Here is a 14,287-nt window from a genome sequence, read left to right on the forward strand (position 1 = left end):
GGGCAACGAAATGGTGACTCTCCATACGGTTCCCGACCAAAGTGTGTGACCATTTCCGCGCCTAACAAAATTTGGCATTTGCTTGACATTCCCGATGTCAAGTATGGAGGCCGTCTGCCGACACACACGTCCCTTAGGCGGATGTGCAAGTTGTCGCCGGATCCGTCTCTTAGTCAAGTACCTTTTGACACCCAAAGCCAACCACTTGCATCATACAAAACTTGGACCGACCTTAGGTTGAGAACTTTGCATGTCGCATTCATACACATGTTAGTGTGACAACATGCTATTTGTGCATTGTGTGGGCGTCTTTGCACGCGTGAACGGCTAACCTCGAGTTCTATCTTGCCAAAACCAATTAGCCTCCAACTAGGAAACCAAACCCCTAGGAGCATCATTCAAACCTCATGCATCTAAATCGCCGATTTAAGGTCTTTTAGGAGTGCTACTCCATTTGATTCAAAACCCTCAAACACGCCTCACGCACAAATGCCAAATTCAAAATTCAATCCAACGGGGTCATAATGCCGGATTTTCGAGTCCAAATTCCAAGTTCCAAATTCAAAATACAATCCACCAGCGTTATAATGCCGGATTTTCCACTCCAAATTTCAAACTTCAAGTACAAAATGCAATCCAACGGCGTCATAATGCCGGATTTTCCATTTCAACCCTCAAGTTTCAAATTTAAGCTCAAATCCAACGGCGCCATAATGCCGGATTTTCCATTTCAAACCTCAAGTTTCAAATTCAAGCTCAAATCCAACTGCGTCATAATGCCGGATTTTCCATTTCAAACCTCAAGTTTCAAATTCAAACTCAAATCCAACGGCGTCATAATGCCGGATTTTCTAGTCCAAATTTCGAGTTTCAAGTCCAAATTTTCTAGTCCAAACCTCAATTTTCAAGTCCAAATCCAACGGCGTCATAATGCCAAATTTTCTAATTCAAATTTCGAGTTTCGAGTTTCAAGTCAAGATTCAATCCAACGACGCCATAATGCCGGATTTTCTAGTCAAAACTCCTATTTTCAAGTTCAAAACTCAAATCCAACGGCGTCATAATGCCGGATTTTCTAGTCAAAATTTCAAATTCCAAGTTCAAAACTCAAATCCAACGACGTCATGCCGGATTTTCTATTTCAAATATTCAAGTCTTTAAACCTCAAACTCAAGTTGCCAATCTCAAAACCTCAAGTTCAAATGTCCAAGCTCATGACCGGCGTAATGCCAACCTTTTCAACTCCAATTTTCAAACCTCAAATCCTATGTCAATCTTTCGAGTTTCAAGTCCTATGCTCAAAGTTTCAAGTTCCAAGTTCATACCGCCGTAATGCCGACTTTTCCATTCCATATTTCAAACCTCAAGTTCGAAGTTCAAAAATTCCAAACCTTCAAATCTCAAGTCCTATATTCGAAGCTTCCAATTCCAAATCCATGATGGCATAATTTCCCTCATTCAATCTCATTTCCAAACACTTCAAAATTCCAAGTCCACGGCGGCATAATGCCGGACTTTCAAATTCCCAAATTCAATGTCTCAAATCCATGGCGGCATAATGCCGGATTTTCCATATTCAAAGCCTCGCATTCTATATACAAAAGTGCGTCTTTTCCATTTCAAGGTTCAAACTTTGAATCAAATTCAAACTTCAAACTCATTTTCGAGCTACAAATCCTTGCTTTCTATTGCTCTTAAATTCAAAATTCCAAACACTTCCAATGGGTTGTGTAGACACCTACTTTTGTCCCCATTTCCGAAAGGGAAAGGTTCGATGATGAAAACGTAAATCTCCACTTGACAACGCATCTCCTATAAAATAACGAATCTCAATTCCCCTTTTCATTTCACCCGAAACCTGCTATTTATAGAAACCTGCTATTTATGGAAACCTGCTAAAAATAGTAACTGCCGTAATGGTAGTTGTTAAAAGTGGCAAGTCATAAAAGATAGAAACCTGTCAGAATTAGGTGTTGCACTCCAACATAAATCCTAAATGAGATAGACTTTACGATAAGAATCCTGTTCCTAGTATGATTCGCAAATAAGAGTTACGTATTAATTAAAATCCTAACGAGCCTAGAGTTCGTAACGGGCCCAGACGCATTCCGTCATAAAGTTGATACGCACTAGAAGACTCGATTAAGTCTCAAACACTCCGGATTCTAGGAATCCGAATCTGACAAAGAACTCAGCTCAGACATCATTTTCAACGCCCAGAGCTGGGCGCCGAAATCTTTAACGCCCAGCCCTGGGCGTCGAAATTGCATGGATCTCTATTTTCAACGCCCAGCCCTGGGCGCCGAAATCTTTGACGCCCAGAGCTGGGCGCTGAAAATACCTGGGTACGTGTTTTTTCCTAATTCTTTGTGGATTAGGGCTCTGAAATTCTATCTTTCCACGAACTCTTCCCTATAAATACAGCCCCAAATTCGACGTGAAAAGAACACACAACACACAATTATATCCTCAGTATTGACTCCAACCCTTAGCCTAAGCCTCACGCTGCGAAATTGTTCACGCGTTCTGTCGCAATCGATCCATAAATCGAACAGAACGTATCCTGTCCCATAATTGAGATTCGTTAAATAAAAAGGAGAAATAGCAAAGTCAAAGTGGTTAGTTTTCTGAGAACCGTGACACACCTCTCAAGGGTGCGTCGTAATGTGCCCCTTCTCGATGATTTAACTGCTTTCCTCGCCCCTTTTTATGAACTGTTAAACTAACCAAATCTGATTGTTCTATCACGCCTAACAAATATAATATTTTCGGGAAATTGGATTATCATGCTAGGTCCCTTAATGCAATCTAAATCAGATAATCATGATCGATCTAGTATTATATGTTGCATATTGCTAAAATCAACTCAGATTAGTTTAATAGTTAACGCATGTCCCTTCAATTATTTATGCTGAGCTAGTAAGGATATCCTGCCTCTGGAGTTATCGACGAGCGAAGTACTCCTCTCGGTAGTTACAGTCCCCCGAACCCTCAATCTCTACCTTGCGGGTGTATGTTGAGAGATCCCAACACCAGGGATCACAAGGGAACCTACGGCCGTCGTGGTCAAACATAATTGCACTCCCTTTATGTCACGATAACCGGGTTTTGTCAGTTTTTCTCATTGTCGTTAAAAACTGAATGGCGACTCCTATATTACTAGTAAATTGGGTGTAAACTCACAGGAAATCCAATTACACTTGATTGAATAAAAAGAATCGTCACACCCACGAGGGACGAGGTCACACATTAGTCTCGTGCTTTTTCGACCCCCTCACAGTGGCGACTCCACTGGGGATAGTGAAGGAAATACTCGTGATTGTAGGTAATCAAAATAGCCGAAGGGTGGAACGATCCTACCCCGCGTTTATTTCCCCATCAAGTTGGGACGACCTGAAAATCAGCATATTAATGTGAACGGGCAGAACCGCATAACGAATCTCGGCTCCCTCGGGAGTTGGTACTAAGGATACCTTTTTTCCCCAATAGGGGGGTGCATACGCCGCGCATGTTGCCCACTCGGTACTTGTGCAGGTAGTACACCTATCCCGAACCCAATCGCTCGCTCATTAGGTCCCTCTCGCCTGCATGCCCCCTTGGCTTGCACTTGCGGGTTGGCCTCTTGAGCGAAATTCGTCTGTTGAAGACACTACCTCGACCGGGGCATGTGTTGGATCTACGATAGAAGCGGTACCAAGCCAGGCGCAAATACTACCCATAGAAGCCTATCATAAACTACGTGACATATTTAATTTTCGAATCCATGTTTGTAATGTAGTTATGTGTAGCGAACTATGTGACTATGTTATGATTGTGCGTACGAATAATGCTAGACAAATAATGCTAGAAAACCAACGACCTTAAAAATTGCCCAAACATTCATGAACCAATTGGCCAAAGAGTTATACCGAAGTACGTGTTCCGCAAACCCGAACGATCTCCACAAAAAAAGCGACGCTCGGGATGGCCTGTAACGAATCCCACAAACGCGGCACAACGCGTAAAGGACGTTATTAGGCAAGCACGCAAAATCGAAGTCGCATAAACAAAAGTAGACGCAAACAAAAAACGAGAACCAGCCAGGGACGCATTTTCAACGCCCCTGGCTGGGCGCCCGAATTTCTCACGCCCGACGCTGGGCGCTGAAGTTGCTGTTTGACCTTCTGGTCAGGCGCAGCAGCCTCGGTGCCCGCGCATAAAGAAAATACGTAGCAAAAAAAAACTTTTCGAAAAAAAAATTGCTACGAGGGCGTATGAAAAGGCACTCGACTCTAAAAGCGACTAAAAAATAAAAATAAATAACTCTTTGTGTCGTTGTTAGGCCTCCTACGACGACAATGCTCGGCACCAAAACCGAGCATGCTAATTAAACGACCTTGAATGTCACATGGGCAAAGTATTCAAAAAATAATGTTCGAATAAAGTTTTCAAGAAAAAATAAATGTTCAAATAAAAAAAATACACAAATCCGAGTCTAGACTAGGCTATGCCAAAGTACAATCTAAATCCTAAGTCTTAGTTGTCTTATCCATAAGAATCGGTCCTAATGCTTGGTGTCGCTCTGCAAGTTAAAAGGTTAAACCATATTGAGTCTCCCATCCTAACGTTTAAATCAATAAGCACCCATATGTAATTGTCATCCCTTGCTAAGAATCCACAGCCTCAATACTCTCTCCCACCAATAAAAAGAACGGATTTTTCATGAAATACCCCTCAATTTTCACGAAATTCACCAAATGCCCCTCGACTTTCAAAAATTCACCAAATGCCCCTCACCTTTGACATAATACCCAAACTACCCTTACACTTAACGGACGTTAAGTCGCCGTTAGCTACACTTTACTGATTTGCCCTTATTTATCTTTTGGGAGCCATTACCCCTCTAAACACACTTCATTCTTCATTACAGTTCAAAAAAAATGGACTCTCAAACTGCCTCTCTCCCCTGTTCTTCAACATTCAAACACCACAACTGCATCTTCTTCAAATCTATAAACCATCTCCTTTCATCAACTTAAACCTACTACCAAGAGTGAGAGGGCTTCGTAATCAAAATATTGCCACCGTTCCACCACCGTCTGATGGAGATCCACTTGTATTCAACCATCACCAAGCAGCAATCTCGTTTCTCACCACCACCACCACCGTCCATAAATCTTCGGGTTTGAGTGAATTTCTGCTCTAGTGAGGTATATTTCTTTTCGATTTAAGGTTTATGATATTATAAAATTGAATGAACTATTTTGCCCCAAATTTTAGGGTTTTGGCTCCGTTAATTTCTTGATTAATTTAACTCAAACTCTTGATTGTTGGAGTCGATCTTGAATGAATCGCGGATAGCCACTCAGAGAACGATCGTCGAGTACTAACTTGGTGTTGTAATTCTCGCAGTGAGTTCGTCAGCGATAAAATCACTCCAAACCCATCATCTCCAACAATCTGGGTATCAACCGTGGGTGGCACCAACAATTTGGACTTTTAGAGGAGTGTGATTACTAGTTCTAGAAGAAATCTTTACTCAGTGAAGAAATATTTAGTTTAATTGATATATTTCTAATTTTTGTAAAAAGCTGTTGATTAGTTGATTTTTTTGGTATAATGTTTGATCTGAATGGGCAATGATTGGTTAAAAAGCAATGCAATGGGATGAAATTTGGTTTTGTTGGTTTTATGATTGAATCATATTGTTCAGGTAATCTTTGATTGAAGATTACATGGTCGAGTTCACCTGTACTAGCAAGTAGCAACCAGTATTACTCCTCTGTTCAGATTGTAGTTTAATTGATATATTTCCTAACGTTTTGGGCTTCTATATTGTGTACCCATTGTTTTCTTGTCTTGCATCTCTTTATTCCACTAGAGTTCTGCAAAAAATGAGAACTTAGATGATCATCACTTCTCTTTTTTTTTTTTCCAATATATTTTACCTGCATTTTTTTACAGTAAAAAAATTGTTACTGCTATAAGGCTATTAACTTCTTCAAGAATTATGACTATTACAGATTACCTATGCTGGTACATTGTTGGAGGTTTGCATGAGGAAACTGGTCTTCTATCCTGAGGTTGTTGGTTTTATAGAAGAAGAGAATGACAAGTTTCCTTGGATCAAAGTTCAATATGTGTGGACTCATTGTGTGTGGATGACGATTTTGAATGAAAACTCATGACAACAAAAATGAGATGAAACTACAACAAAAAAATTTCTAAACTACAATAAACACTCAGACCAGGCTTAGTTATAACCAAACAACAAGCAACAACTACGTTTCAAACCCAAAACTAGCCGTTGGGCTTTAAAAAGCTAATTTTCAGTTTTGGTACTTGGTGAATTATGTTTAAAATTAAGGATATTTGGTGAATTAATTTTAAGTTAAGGGGAATTTGGTGAATTTGAAAGTTGGTTAACGGAGGACTAACGGCGCGTCAGTAGTAAGGGCAGTTTGGGTATTATGGTAAAGGTGAGGGGCATTTGGTGAATTTCTGAAAGTCGAGGGGCATTTGGTGAATTTCGTGAAAATTGAGGGGTATTTCATGAAAAATCCGTAAAAAGAATATATTATAGTATTTGCAAATGGAAACAGGCACATTCTGGAAATCATTCCCCCATAGTCGCACAACCCCCAAAGTGAACCTAAGGTGTCAATACCATGGGCAAGAAAAATTAATGGCCTCAAGGCTTATGATCACATTGGGTCACGACCATCATAGTCCTCTCGAGCCACTCGCTCCTTGAAATACTCCTAAGTACGGACTAAAAGATTTTCCATGAATGCAACATGACCAACCATGAAAATACCCAAATCGGCATACCATAAGGCTACCATTGGGGTAAAGCAATACACACTAAGAGAGAAGCCGCACTAATGATTCTAGTCTTGCAAAAATAAAAATTCGATCTCCCCAACTAACTACCTTGCCAACATTAAGCAAAATGGCGCATGACAAGTGAACACCCAAGGGTTAAAATCTAAAGTGTCAACCAACGAAAGTTATGGTCCAATTAGCCTAAGTCTGAGAGTCGCTTGGTCAAGTGTTATAGGCTTACGCCACGTCATTATTTTGAGTCTAGGCCACCTCCTTGTATTCATACCCGAGTTATAATCAGAAAGATTAATGAAAGTTCGAGTCTAAATCACAACGTCCAATTAAATCCCATAAACTGGAATCTGAAAAGAAGCAAAAAATTATTTTCGATGTAATTCTTTCGTTAAAATTCAATAAGGTAAAAACAACATTTTGAATCTACGCTATTTGCACATTTTAAGAAACGACTAAATACGCTTGCAAAGTAAGACAAAAGGTCCACCCTAGGCCCACTAAAATTAAAGGTCCACTATAGGCCTACCAAACGAGGCTCACTCAGTCTCGCCTCGTGACTCAAAGACCACAACCATCTACCTTTTAGCCCAAATAAAAAATTTGATTGAAGGATTTATGTTGGGGGGAAATCCCGAGCAAAAAGAAAAAATAGAAAGAGAAAATGGAGAGCGAAAAGAGCGAGCCATGAAATACTTAGCCTGTACCTCCCAAAGTACGAAATTTACCCAAATAAACGAAGGAAGAGAATTGAGTCAACCAATCCAAATCATAAAGTTCTACGATGTCTACCCTTTCCATTCCTTATGTTATTAGACGCCTTCGCCCTGGGGCCCCCTGTTCAGCTCATTTAATCCATCCATGTTCTCATTGCCATAACCCAAGAAACCATTACCTCGACTCTTGTTTTTGAACTTGTTGTCAACCGCAAACCACGCACGGCCATCGACACGTGCATCATACCCATTATTTCCAAACCTGCTCTTGCACAACCATTTGCATAATGACCATATAACTTGTATGGATACATCCTGTTGATATACCCTTGAGCCGTCCCCATGCTACTCATTGACCTTGGTTGATTTAAACTCATGACACTAGCTTGAGGCTGCAAATTGTGAGTCCTAGAAGATGTAATCCTTATGCTTGACCAATACCTATACAACTCATTCAACCCATCTTTCAAACCGTCTTGAGTTACGAATAAAAAGGAAAACAAATGAAAAGTACAAAAAATAATAAATAATAAAAAAGCGAACTTTGCAAAGCGCCTTTAAAAATTCGTTCAAAAAGAAAAAGAACATTTAGCGCACAAAAAAGATTCACAAATATGTGGCACAAAACCAAAAAATCTGCCTAGATATCATTTTCAGCGCCCAGAGCTGGGCGCCGGAATCTTTAGCGCCCCAGTCTGGGCGCTGATTCTCTCTGCTTGCCAAATTTTGTCCAGAAGTGCTCGTCATTTTATCCGCACATACACGGAAAAATAACGAACACTTGGGGGGGTACAGCACGTATTCAGATATACGTACCACCAAGAAAAAATACATGTACTCAAAATAATATAAAACAAATTTTTGGCTTACGCAAGGCAGCAGATTAAAAAAAAATAATAGACTTCACTTATTCTACCGTTTCAAATAATATGTTTCCACCTCAGAACATACTTATCGAATTCGACATTCTAAGAAACCATTTTCTAGGCTAAGAACTACGCAAGACCTGATTCCAAATTAAATCTATTTAAGGCGGATACGTAGGCAATCCATGATTCGGTCCAACCAATTTGCAAAAATATTAAAGCCTATAGAATAACAAGAATAAGAAATAGAGTCCCTTATTGAAATTTAATTACTTGCAACCCAAGTCGAAAGAAAAAAAAATTTAAGTCAAAGGAAGAATCCAAGTCACCAAGATGCCAAAATTAACGAGCACACATCGAAAAAAATAAGGGCACGTACCCTTGCCAGAAAGAGCACTCACACTCCTAGGCACCTAGCCAAGACTCAAAAGATCGCTCTGCCTCAATTAAGTGGGGGCTAGCGCAAGCGTCCATGACCTCTAAAGTACTCGACTTGACCCTCCCTAAAGCGAACTAACTCACTTAAAGACTTTCTTTCACCACTAGACATAGTCGTTCGCTTAAAGACCTTCTTTCACCACTAGGCACAGTCATGATCGCCAACAAGTAGTAAAGGCAGTAAGCTTGCAATGAAAAAGATTGTTCTACGGCATCGCCCCATCGTTCCTTCGAACTCAGGGCACCCGTTCATGGTAATTCGAATGCTTGCTAATCTCCTTTGAAAAAAATCAGACATTGTCAATAGGACTTGGCACTTAACCAAGGCTCACCCTACTCAGATATATGACACGGGCATCTAAAATCGAAATTTAAAAAGCATCGTTAATGGGAAGACATAATAGCAACTGGGGGCTAAAAGATTGAAATGAAAGAGATAGGGAAGGAACTAAGTATACCTTGACCTTTTATACAGACATACACCAAGTAAATCTAAGTCAATTTGAAAACGGCTTATATTCCCGCAATTTTGGAAAAGATGGCCCTAAAAGCCTAAAACATATGACAAACGGGCACAAGTATATCTTGACACCTGCACCCTGGCTTCCAGCAAATCCTTAGACAGCATTCCAAAAATCGTAATAGTATTTTTGATTCACTCATGTAATCCTGTACGAACCCTTCTATAAGTCATAATGCCAAATTTTCTAATTCAAATTTCGAGTTTCGAGTTTCAAGTCAAGATTCAATCCAACGACGCCATAATGCCGGATTTTCTAGTCAAAACTCCTATTTTCAAGTTCAAAACTCAAATCCAACGGCGTCATAATGCCGGATTTTCTAGTCAAAATTTCAAATTCCAAGTTCAAAACTCAAATCCAACGACGTCATGCCGGATTTTCTATTTCAAATATTCAAGTCTTTAAACCTCAAACTCAAGTTGCCAATCTCAAAACCTCAAGTTCAAATGTCCAAGCTCATGACCGGCGTAATGCCAACCTTTTCAACTCCAATTTTCAAACCTCAAATCCTATGTCAATCTTTCGAGTTTCAAGTCCTATGCTCAAAGTTTCAAGTTCCAAGTTCATACCGCCGTAATGCCGACTTTTCCATTCCATATTTCAAACCTCAAGTTCGAAGTTCAAAAATTCCAAACCTTCAAATCTCAAGTCCTATATTCGAAGCTTCCAATTCCAAATCCATGATGGCATAATTTCCCTCATTCAATCTCATTTCCAAACACTTCAAAATTCCAAGTCCACGGCGGCATAATGCCGGACTTTCAAATTCCCAAATTCAATGTCTCAAATCCATGGCGGCATAATGCCGGATTTTCCATATTCAAAGCCTCGCATTCTATATACAAAAGTGCGTCTTTTCCATTTCAAGGTTCAAACTTTGAATCAAATTCAAACTTCAAACTCATTTTCGAGCTACAAATCCTTGCTTTCTATTGCTCTTAAATTCAAAATTCCAAACACTTCCAATGGGTTGTGTAGACACCTACTTTTGTCCCCATTTCCGAAAGGGAAAGGTTCGATGATGAAAACGTAAATCTCCACTTGACAACGCATCTCCTATAAAATAACGAATCTCAATTCCCCTTTTCATTTCACCCGAAACCTGCTATTTATAGAAACCTGCTATTTATGGAAACCTGCTAAAAATAGTAACTGCCGTAATGGTAGTTGTTAAAAGTGGCAAGTCATAAAAGATAGAAACCTGTCAGAATTAGGTGTTGCACTCCAACATAAATCCTAAATGAGATAGACTTTACGATAAGAATCCTGTTCCTAGTATGATTCGCAAATAAGAGTTACGTATTAATTAAAATCCTAACGAGCCTAGAGTTCGTAACGGGCCCAAACGTATTCCGTCATAAAGTTGATACGCACTAGAAGACTCGATTAAGTCTCAAACACTCCGGATTCTAGGAATCCGAATCTGACAAAGAACTCAGCCCAGACATCATTTTCAACGCCCAGAGCTGGGCGCCGAAATCTTTAACGCCCAGCCCTGGGCGTCGAAATTGCATGGATCTCTATTTTCAACGCCCAGCCCTGGGCGCCGAAATCTTTGACGCCCAGAGCTGGGCGCTGAAAATACCTGGGTACGTGTTTTTTCCTAATTCTTTGTGGATTAGGGCTCTGAAATTCTATCTTTCCACGAACTCTTCCCTATAAATACAGCCCCAAATTCGACGTGAAAAGAACACACAACACACAATTATATCCTGAGTATTGACTCCAACCCTTAGCCTAAGCCTCACGCTGCGAAATTGTTCACGCGTTCTGTCGCAATCGATCCATAAATCGAACAGAACGTATCCTGTCCCATAATTGAGATTCGTTAAATAAAAAGGAGAAATAGCAAAGTCAAAGTGGTTAGTTTTCTGAGAACCGTGACGCACCTCTCAAGGGTGCGTCGTAATGTGCCCCTTCTCGATGATTTAACTGCTTTCCTCGCCCCTTTTTATGAACTGTTAAACTAACCAAATCTGATTGTTCTATCACGCCTAACAAATATAATATTTTCGGGAAATTGGATTATCATGCTAGGTCCCTTAATGCAATCTAAATCAGATAATCATGATCGATCTAGTATTATATGTTGCATATTGCTAAAATCAACTCAGATTAGTTTAATAGTTAACGCATGTCCCTTCAATTATTTATGCTGAGCTAGTAAGGATATCCTGCCTCTGGAGTTATCGACGAGCGAAGTACTTCTCTCGGTAGTTACAGTCCCCCGAACCCTCAATCTCTACCTTGCGGGTGTATGTTGAGAGATCCCAACACCAGGGATCACAAGGGAACCTACGGCCGTCGTGGTCAAACATAATTGCACTCCCTTTATGTCACGATAACCGGGTTTTGTCAGTTTTTCTCATTGTTGTTAAAAACTGAATGGCGACTCCTATATTACTAGTAAATTGGGTGTAAACTCACAGGAAATCCAATTACACTTGATTGAATAAAAAGAATCGTCACACCCACGAGGGACGAGGTCACACATTAGTCTCGTGCTTTTTCGACCCCCTCACAGTGGCGACTCCACTGGGGATAGTGAAGGAAATACTCGTGATTGTAGGTAATCAAAATAGCCGAAGGGTGGAACGATCCTACCCCGCGTTTATTTCCCCATCAAGTTGGGACGACCTAAAAATCAGCATATTAATGTGAACGGGCAGAACCGCATAACGAATCTCGGCTCCCTCGGGAGTTGGGACTAAGGATACCTTTTTTCGCCAATAGGGGGGTGCATACGCCGCGCATGTTGCCCACTCGGTACTTGTGCAGGTAGTACACCTATCCCGAACCCAATCGCTCGCTCATTAGGTCCCTCTCGCCTGCATGCCCCCTTGGCTTGCACTTGCGGGTTGGCCTCTTGAGCGAAATTCGTCTGTTGAAGACACTACCTCGACCGGGGCATGTGTTGGATCTACGATAGAAGCGGTACCAAGCCAGGCGCAAATACTACCCATAGAAGCCTATCATAAACTACGTGACATATTTAATTTTCGAATCCATGTTTGTAATGTAGCTATGTGTAGCGAACTATGTGACTATGTTATGATTGTGCGTCCGAATAATACTAGACAAATAATGCTAGAAAACCAACGACCTTAAAAATTGCCCAAACATTCATGAACCAATTGGCCAAAGAGTTATACCGAAGTACGTGTTCCGCAAACCCGAACGATCTCCACAAAAAAAGCGACGCTCGGGATGGCCTGTAACGAATCCCACAAACGCGGCACAACGCGTAAAGGACGTTATTAGGCAAGCACGCAAAATCGAAGTCGCATAAACAAAAGTAGACGCAAACAAAAAACGAGAACCAGCCAGGGACGCATTTTCAACGCCCCTGGCTGGGCGCCCGAATTTCTCACGCCCGACGCTGGGCGCTGAAGTTGCTGTTTGACCTTCTGGTCAGGCGCAACAGCCTCGGTGCCCGCGCATAAAGAAAATACGTAGCAAAAAAAAACTTTTCGAAAAAAAAATTGCTACGAGGGCGTATGAAAAGGCACTCGACTCTAAAAGCGACTAAAAAATAAAAATAAATAACTCTTTGTGTCGTTGTTAGGCCTCCTACGACGACAATGCTCTGCACCAAAACCGAGCATGCTAATTAAACGACCTTGAATGTCACATGGGCAAAGTATTCAAAAAATAATGTTCGAATAAAGTCTTCAAGAAAAAATAAATGTTCAAATAAAAAAAATACATAAATCCGAGTCTAGACTAGGCTATGCCAAAGTACAATCTAAATCCTAAGTCTTAGTTGTCTTATCCATAAGAATCGGTCCTAATGCTTGGTGTCGCTCTGCAAGTTAAAAGGTTAAACCATATTGAGTCTCCCTTCCTAACGTTTAAATCAATAAGCACCCATATGTAATTGTCATCCCTTGCTAAGAATCCACGGCCTCAATACTCTCTCCCACCAATAAAAAGAACGGATTTTTCATGAAATACCCCTCAATTTTCACGAAATTCACCAAATGCCCCTCGACTTTCAAAAATTCACCAAATGCCCCTCACCTTTGACATAATACCCAAACTACCCTTACACTTAACGGACGTTAAGTCGCCGTTAGCTACACTTTACTGATTTGCCCTTATTTATCTTTTGGGAGCCATTACCCCTCTAAACACACTTCATTCTTCATTACAGTTCAAAAAAAATGGACTCTCAAACTGCCTCTCTCCCCTGTTCTTCAACATTCAAACACCACAACTGCATCTTCTTCAAATCTATAAACCATCTCCTTTCATCAACTTAAACCTACTACCAAGAGTGAGAGGGCTTCGTAATCAAAATATTGCCACCGTTCCACCACCGTCTGATGGAGATCCACTTGTATTCAACCATCACCAAGCAGCAATCTCGTTTCTCACCACCACCACCACCGTCCATAGTTCTTCGGGTTTGAGTGAATTTCTGCTCTAGTGAGGTATATTTCTTTTCGATTTAAGGTTTATGATATTATAAAATTGAATGAACTATTTTGCCCCAAATTTTAGGGTTTTGGCTCCGTTAATTTCTTGATTAATTTAACTCAAACTCTTGATTGTTGGAGTCGATCTTGAATGAATCGCGGATAGCCACTCAGAGAACGATCGTCGAGTACTAACTTGGTGTTGTAATTCTCGCAGTGAGTTCGTCAGCGATAAAATCACTCCAAACCCATCATCTCCAACAATCTGGGTATCAACCGTGGGTGGCACCAACAATTTGGACTTTTAGAGGAGTGTGATTACTAGTTCTAGAAGAAATCTTTACTCAGTGAAGAAATATTTAGTTTAATTGATATATTTCTAATTTTTGTAAAAAGCTGTTGATTAGTTGATTTTTTTGGTATAATGTTTGATCTGAATGGGCAATGATTGGTTAAAAAGCAATGCAATGGGATGAAATTTGGTTTTGTTGGTTTTATGATTGAATCATATT

The sequence above is a fragment of the Spinacia oleracea genome, chromosome 1, assembly GCF_020520425.1.
Source record: "Spinacia oleracea cultivar Varoflay chromosome 1, BTI_SOV_V1, whole genome shotgun sequence".
NCBI lineage: Eukaryota > Viridiplantae > Streptophyta > Magnoliopsida > Caryophyllales > Amaranthaceae > Spinacia > Spinacia oleracea.